General features: G+C 35.5%; 1 pseudogene; it reads left to right on the top strand.

Moving 5' to 3' along the window:
• The first annotated feature begins 2,452 nt into the window (after positions 1 to 2,452).
• On the top strand, positions 2,453 to 7,377 carry LOC100595849 (annotated as a pseudogene).
• The last annotated feature ends 1,717 nt before the right edge of the window (positions 7,378 to 9,094 follow it).

The following is a 9,094-nucleotide window of genomic DNA, read 5'->3' as shown; positions in this document are numbered from 1 at the left end:
CTCTCTCCCATTCTCACGAAGAAACAAATGCAATATGGAGAACATTAAAATAGCACCAGTCTAGAAGGTTGAATTCATAAGTTTAAGAAAAGTCCTTAGACCGGTGTTTTCAATGCATTCTCCATATGGTACTGCAGTCTAAAACTTTTCTCGGTAACAATGTCAGAGGATGAAACTTTCAGATACTGAATGCAAGTGACCAGTGTTCTTTTATTATGAACAATCCATTATTCTTATCTTCACAGAATTGGAATAGTAAGTGTAAGTTAGAGGTGGTTACTAAGGCCTTTTGCAGGTAAGAGTGAGAATCGTGGTAAAAAAAAAAAAAAGTGCTGCCTATCGGTCAATTGCTTAAGGCAATCAAACTTCTAGGCTGCGAGAGGCTAAGCATTATTGAGTTTACACCATTTCCGGTCCCCTTAATAAGAATTGGTAACCACTTAAGGATTTTTGGAAGGAGCTCTTGCAAGAATAAAGAGTACATATTTGCTTGGAGTGTTCCTTTTCCATAAATTCTTTAAGAATCAAGCATGGCAGGAGTAGGTATAGGAAGGATTATGGATACATTCACCTCTAACAACAGCCTTGCCTAGAAGGCCCAAAAGTGATGACTATACACTCAAGGAATTTGGACTCAACATACAGACTCGCATAAAAAAGGAGAAATTACATTGAACAAGGATCCCACTTTGACTGGTACTGCCTGAATAGATTTAAGTAGCAAGTTAAAAGGTATAGAGTCCTTTATACGCCAGGAATTCTCTTTTCCAAATAGGCAGAACATGGCTTTAGAGTGCAGGCTGTGGACTCTTCGGTAGCCTGTGTTAGGATTTCAGTTTTAAGAGCAAGTAATTACCTTTTCTGGCAAACTTGGAGGGATGTTTTGTCTAATAACTAAACTTGGATATTGTTGTGTTTTGTTTAAAAGTTTTTTGGAGGGCCACAACCACACTGTTTCAACCAAATCCTCTTGTTTGCCTGCTCTATGTTGTTTACAGTAAATTTAAAAAGCAAAACGGAACAACCTAATAGAGAAGACCAGCCCTTGGTCTACCAGGTATCTACAGCCTGACTTGACACCATCTGCCTTGACTAGATGGCTCCTGTGAATATTAGAAAACTACATTCATGAAGACTCCTGAGATGTAGATTCAATTATGGGAGGTGAGTACAAAAAAATAGATTGCCTATGGTGAACTAACTACATGGAAAGATTTCCTAAGCTAATGTGAAGAGATAAAAATTGAATGCAGTCATCATGAACTCAAAGGTGTGTGTATGTATGTGTGTTTGCGCATGTGTGTTTTCAAGCCTCTGCCTAAACTGCTTGGTATGTCTAGATCTTCTTATACAAATTCTAAGAATCTTTGTTAGCAGATCAGGGAACGCAGGTATTACAGGATATAATTCATAAGCAAAAACTATTACTGGGGAAAATTATCACAGCCTCAAAGAAGTATGTAATACATTTTAAAAGAGGCTTTGATAGTGCCTTAGGAGAAACTCTGGGAAAATGCAGAAATCCAGCACAGAAGTTTTAGGCAAAAATGAATGATACAGGCTGGGCGCAGTGGCTCACGCCTATAATCCGAGCAGTTTGGGAGGCTGAGATGGGTGGATCACATGATGTCGGGAGTTTGAGACCAGCCTGGCAAACATGGTGAAATCCTGTCTCTACTAAAAATACAAAAATTAGCCAGGTGTAATGGTGCACACCTGTAAATCCCAGCGACTTGGGAGGCTGAGGCATGAGAATCACTTGAACCTGGGAGGCGGAGGTTGCAGTGAGCAGAGATCGTGCCACTGCACTCCAGCCTGGGTGATAGAGGAGACTCCATCTCAATAAAAACCAAAAAAAAAAAAAAAAAAAGAGTGTGATCGAGGATCTCTGTTTTTCCCTAAAGCTCTGTGCACTTGGGCTTAGGGAACTCCATGAAAGATAGTTCCAATTTAGAAATCTTTTGAGTCTGATTTTCATTTGTGGTACATATGAGAAAAAGAAGAACATCGGGTCAGGAGAGCCTATGTCCTCGTCTGCTCAGGCTGCCATAACAAAATGCAATCAATTGGATGGCTGAAACAACAGAAACGTATTTTCTCACTGATCACAGTTCAACAGTATTTAGTTTCTAGTGAGGGTTTTCTTCCCGGCTTGTAGATGGCCATGATATCATTGTGTGCTCACATGACCTCTTGTTTGTGTGCTGGGAAAGAGACTGCTGTGGTGTCTTTTCTTCTTATAAAGGGCACCAGCCCTGTTGGATTAGAGCCACAATTTATTACATCATTTAACCTTTATCATCTCTTTATAGGCCCTATCTTCAAATACTATTTTCACTATTTTATTCTATACTATTTATTATACTATTTATTTATTGTACTCCTATTTGAGGATATGGATTCAAATTTTAAATTCTGGAGGGAAAAAATTCAGTCCATAGCGGAATAGAAAATGCTTTTGCCACTTGATGTAATGCAGAGAGAAATTCAGGAAATTGGGTCTGCAGACATTGTAAGGACAAAGATCATACGTACAGAGCTGCCTGTTGCAAATATTGGATCTTCAGCATGAGAATAGCATGGATGTTATGTTTCTGAATTTCTAGGCTAGGAAATGCTAGGGTGAAGGTAGAGTGAAGAACATATGCCCATGCTTATAGAAAAAAATTATACCACCACTAAACAGAAAGGAATACTTCAAGAAGATTGAGTAACTGAAGGAGTCACAAGGGTAAATTTGTTAATTTGCTTCTGTGGTAGCTTTCAGGAGCCATGTGTACAGTTTTTGGAGTTCTCATAGCACTACATTGCTCAAAGGCTAGATTAAGGATGATATTGTAGGAGGAACACAAATACGTTTATTCTATCCACCTTTTATAGTTTTATTTTCTTTAATATTTATTTTTAATTTATGGTAAAATATACATAACATAAAACTTATCATGTTAGCCCTTTTTAAGTATGCGGTTAAGTGGCATTAAGTGTGTTTATATTGTTGTGCTACCATCACCACGTTGCATCCACAGAATTTTTATTTATTTTGCGAAACTGAAACTCTGTATCCATTAAATAATAACTTCCTATTTCTCCCTCCCAGAAGCCCTGAGAAACAAGCATTTTACTTTCTATCTCAATGAATATGACTTCTCTAGATACCTAAGTGTAATCCTCGCATTTTTCCTTTTGTCAATGGCTTATTTCACTCAGCATAATGTCCTTAAGATCCATTCATGCTTTAGCATGTGCCAGAATTTTATTTCTTTTTAAGCCTGAATAATATTTCATTGTATGTACATAATTATATTTTGTTTATCCATTGACTGTCTTCTACCTTTGATCTATTGCAAATAATGCTGCTATGAAAATAGTTGTATAGATATCACTTCATGTCCCTGCTTTCAATTGTTGTAGGTATATAACCAATGTGGAATTGGTAGATCACAGGATAATTCTATGTTTAACTTTTTGAGGAACTGCTATACTGTTGCTTACAGTGGCTGTACCATTTTACATTCCTACCAACAAAGCACAAGAGTTCCAGTGTCTACACATCTTCATCAATGCTTGTTATTTCCTGTTTCTTTCATAATAGCCACCCTAAAGTGTGAGAAATGGTATCTCATTGTGGTTTTAATTTGCATTTCCCTAATTATTAGTGATGTTGAGAATATATGCATGTACTTAGTATTTGTATATCTCCTTTGGAGAAACATTTATTTACTTACTTTGCCTATTTTAAAATTGGATTGCTTGTGTTTTTGCTGTTGGGTTTTAGAAATTCTCCATATATTCTGGATATTAATCCTTTATCAGATACGTTATTTGCAAGTATTTTTTCTCTCTAATTCTGCATGCTTCCCTTTTACTCTGTTGATAGAGTCTTTTTTTGCACAAAGAAAAAAATATTTTTGATGTCTAATTTGCCTACTTATTTTGCCTGTGCCTTTGGTGTCATGGCCAAGAAAATATTGCCAAGTCAAACGTCATAAAGCTTTTTCCTATGTTTTCTTTTTAAGAATTTTATAGTTTTTAGGTCTTATGTTTATGTCGTTGATCTATTTTGTGTTAATTTTTAAATATAGTATGGGTTAAGGCTCCAACTTTATTCTTTTGCATGTGGATTTCCAATTTTTCTGACAAAGTTAGTTTAAAAGACTTATTTTTCTACTGAATGGTCTGGGAAATCTGGCTGAAAGTCACTTGTAAATATATATGAGGGTTTATTTCTGGGTTCCCTATTCTATTTCATTAATCATCTATCTATCTTTGAGCCAGTGCCACACTGTTTTGATTGCTGTAGCTTTGTAATATGTTTTAAAATCAGAGTGTAGAAGATAAGTATCTTAATTCATCTTTTCCAAGATTGTTTTGGCTGTTCAGAATTCCTTGAGTTTACATGCAAATTTTAGGGTAGATTTTTCAATTTCCAGGAAAAAAGTCATCATTGGTATTTTGATAGAGATTGCATTGAATTTGTAGATATCTCTGGGTTAGTGACATCTTAACAATATTACGTTTTGCAGTCTATGAAATCAGTATGCCTTAATTTATTAATGTCTTTAAAATATCTTTCAGCAATGTTTTATAGTTTTCAGTGTACAAGTCCTTATCTTCGTTTAATTTATTCCTAAGAATTTTATTTTATTCTTTTCAGTACTATTATAAATGAAACAGTTTCTATTTTATATTGTTCATTGTTAGTGTATAAAAATGCAATTAATTTTTGTGTTAAATTTGTATCCTGCAACTTTGCTGAATTTATTATTTCTAAGAGATTTTGTGAAATATTTAGAGTTTTCTTCTTATAAAATTATACTGTTTGTGAACAGAGATAATTTTACGAATTCATTTTCAATTTGGATTCCTTTTATTTCTTTTTCTTGCCTAATTTTCATGGCCAGGACTTCCAGTACTATGTTGAATAGAAATGACAAAAAGTGAGCATTCTTGTCTTGTTTTTAATCTTAATGGTAATGCTTTCAGTTTTTCACCATTGTGTATGAGGTTAGCTGGGTTTTTCATGCATGGCCTTTATTATGTTGAAGTGATTTCCTTCTATTCCTAGTTGGTTGATTGGTCATGTAGTAGTGTTGAACCTTATCATCTTGTCAATTTTTTGCATCCGTTGAGATGATTTTTGGTTTAGTTTCCCCTTCACTCTGTTAATGTATTACATTGATTGATTTTTATATATTAAACCGTGCTTGCATTCCAGGAATAAATCCCACTGGTAATGGTGTATATTTTAAATGGGCTATTGAATTCAATTTGCTAATACGTTTTTGGTGAGTAACTTGTTTATCATGATATTAGTCTACAGATTTATTTTTCTGTATTTTCTTGGTTAGGCTTTGTTATCAGTTTAATACTTTACTCAGAATGGGCTTGAAAGTGTTCTCTCCTCTTCAAATTTTCAGAAAACTTTGAGGAGAATGGGTGTTAATTCTTCTTTAAATGTTTGAGAAAATTTCCCTATTAAGCTATCTAGTCCTGGGCTTTACTTTGCTGGGAGGTTGTTGATTACTGATTTAATCTCCTTATTATTTATAGGTCTACTCAGGTATTCTATTTTTTCATGATTCAGTGTTGGTAGGTTTTGTCTTTCTGGGAACATGTCTATTTCATCTAGGCTATTAAATTTTTTGGAGTGCAATTTATCTTACTACTCTTGTAATATTTTTGTATCTTTAGAAATAGTAGTAATGTCCTCTCTTTCATTTCTGATGTTACTTTTTTGAATCTTCTCTTTTTCTAGTCCATCTAGCTAAAAGTTTGTCAATTTTGTTGAACTTTCCAAAGAACCAACTCTTGCCTTTGTTATTTCTATTGTTTTTCTACTACTGATTTTGCTTATCTCTGTCTAATTTTTGTTATTCTCTTTTTGATCTAGTTTTGTGTTTAGTTTTTCTATTTCTAGTTTGCTAAAGTGTAATGTTAGGCATATTGATGTGAGATCTTTCCTCCTTTTTAATATAAGCATTTATTTACAGCTATAAATTTTTCTCATAATACTGTGTTTGCTGCATCCTGTAAGCTTTGGTATGTTATGCTATAATTTTCATCTGTTTCAAGATATTCTATAATTTCCCTTATGATTTCTTTTTTGATCCACTTGTTGATTAAGAGTGTGTTGTACAGAATTCTGATAATCCTGACCTTCGAGATGGGAGCTATATTTATTGGTGTCTTCTCTCAACCAACCCAGTCACAGCTAAACAAGTAGTTTTGTCTGAGAAGCCACTGATCTCTGAGGAGACAGATCTTATTGAGCTAACTCTACTGGAGAGCTCATGTGCCACATTCGTTCTTTGGCCTCTGTGTATCATAAGCCTCTAAATATTTTTTGCAGAAGGAAGTCATGGAATCCATTGTAAATAGTTGCCAATTCATCATGGGAGCACTGATTCAGGTGACAGCCCTGTTGGTACCACCACTGCAACTAACCTGAAACAGCCTCAGGTTATCCCCTCTTAAGGTGATCTTCTCGGGGATCTTTTAAATCTTGACCTCAGTCAACCAGTCAATGTGCCACAGGTGTCCTCCATGCAGATGGGAGCAGTGGATCTCCTGGGAGGAGGACAATCCTTCATCCTATCATGGGTGTCTGCAATCTCTGTTTCTTCACCTACACCTGCTGTGGTCAGAAATGGACTGAACGACCACTTCGAACTCTCCACAGGGATAGGCATGGCACCTGGTGGGTATGTGGCTCCTAAGGCTACTTCTGGCTACCTGCATTAAAGGATAAAGGCTTAGAGATTTCAGGAACATTGACTCACCACCAAGCGCACATCTATATGGAAAGGAACTTCACCAATACAGCTCTGCAGCATATGACAGATTTTGCAATCTAGTTTAACAAGAATAGCACTCCTCTGGCCATCCATACACCACTGATGCCAAACCAGAACATTGATGTCTCCCTGCCTCTCAACACCTTGGGCCTAGTCAGGAAGATGGAACCTCTAAATAACCTGCAGGTGGCTGTGAAAAACAATATTGATGTCTTCTACTTCAGCCGCCTCACCTCACTCAGTGTGCTTTTTAGAAGATGGCAAAATGGAGCACCAGGTCTTTCTTGCAACAGGGAAGTGTGTTCCCAATGAAATGAACTCCAGTTTTAGATTAAGGAATGTCATTTAAATGCTGACATTGTTTCCAGCAAGTTGCAAAACAATAATGTTTATACTATTGCCCAGAGGAATGCAGAAGGGCAGGACATGCTGTACTAATCCCTGAAGCTCACTAATGGTATTTGGATTTTGGCTGAGCTATGTATCCACCCAGGAAACCCCCATTATATGCTGTCACTGAAGTGCAGAGCTCCTGAAGTCTCCCAATACATATCAAGTCTAGGACAGCATTTTGAAAAACTAACAAGACCGGTCCACTACCTTCCAATCACTCTGTGATCAGTGCAAGCCAAGAACTCTTTTTTTTTTTTTTAAATGATTTCCAGTAAGAAAAGGAATAATGATTTATTTTCCCCCGACTTTTTAAAAAATCACAAATCTTTATAAAATTTGAAAAATAATACAATGAACATCCACGTACCCTTTACCTAGAGTAAACATTTTGGTATTTTCCCATATTTTTTTTTTTAATTTTTTTTCTTTTTTTTTTTGGTATACTTTAAGTTCTAGGGTACGTGTGCACAACGTGCTGGTTTGTTACATATGTATACATGTGCCATGTTGGTGTGCTGCACCTATTAACTCGTCATTTACATTAGGTATATCTCCTAATGCTATCCCTCCCCCCTCCCCCACCCCACAACAGGTCCCAGTGTGTGATGTTCCCCTTCCTTTGTCCAAGTGTCCTCATTGTTCAATTCCCACCTATGAGTGAGAACATGCAGTGTTTGGTTTTTTGTCCTTGTGATAGTTTACTGAGAATGATGGTTTCCAGCTTCATCCATGTCCCTACAAAGGACATGAACTCATCATTTTTTATGGCTGCATAGTATTCCATGGTGCATATGTGCCACATTTTCTTAATCCAGTCTATCACTCTTAACTGGAAGAAATTGTGTTGCTGTGTAGAATCTGAACCCAAACATACTGAGGCAACCCAGCAAGGTAGTAACTAGTCTAATCTGTCTAACCTGTGCTAACATTAGAGTACAACCTGTTGGATACTTTTAGCTTCCTGTGAACATTGGTAACCACTGCTTCAGTCACCTCCTAACTCTTCCCACCTGCTGCTGCTATCTGTGCTTACTTGTGGGCTTCTCCATGCTGTGCCAATGGCTGGCTTTTTCTACACCCTCTTTTGAGTGTAGTTTGTTTGGTATTTTTAATTGAGAGCTCATTTCAAAAGCAGAAAAAGACAACAAATGCTAAAGCAAGAAAGTGTCACTGAAAAAAAAGTGTGTTGTTTAATTTCCACATATTTGTAGATTTCCCACTTCTAATATTGTTTTTCAGTTTCATTCCATTGTGATCAGAAAAGAATCACTGTACAATTTTTTTTAATCCTTTAACATTTATTAAAACTTGTTTATTGGCCTAAAATATCATCTATCCTGGAGAATGTCCATGTGTACTTCAGAAGAATATGCTACTGTTGATTACAATAAAATTATATTTTATTACTTTATTTTGATTAGAAACGTGAGATTTAGGAATGAAATAGTTTGCCCAGGATCAAGCAACAAGTAAGGTGACTTGGAAAGTTTAGAAACTCAAGTTTTTTAACATGAACGTTTTATAATCAAAATATGATTTTCAAGTAGTTTAAAATATGATTTTTAAATAAACCCATGCCACAGATCTTAATTTAATCCATTAATTCTTAAGAAAACACTTAATATTGTAAAGATAGGACAAAATTATATTGAGAATCTATTTATACATATTTTGAATAAAAAATGTTAAAATAAGACTGCAATGTTAAATAGTTAATTTGCTATATGGCAATATTAAAAAAATCTTTGGAATTATGTTTTCTACCAGACATAAGTCCACAATTGAAGATGAAACTTATAAATGTTTGACCTCTAACTGAATAATAAATTCAAACACAGGTAGCGATTCTTAAGTAGTTCCCTGGTATGACATTAAAAGTGCATGCCATACTTTCAATATGACTTCAT

This window comes from Nomascus leucogenys, chromosome 12, assembly GCF_006542625.1.
Source record: "Nomascus leucogenys isolate Asia chromosome 12, Asia_NLE_v1, whole genome shotgun sequence".
NCBI lineage: Eukaryota > Metazoa > Chordata > Mammalia > Primates > Hylobatidae > Nomascus > Nomascus leucogenys.
The sequence above is the reverse complement of the archived record's forward strand: the minus strand, read 5'-3'. Positions and strand labels throughout refer to the sequence as shown.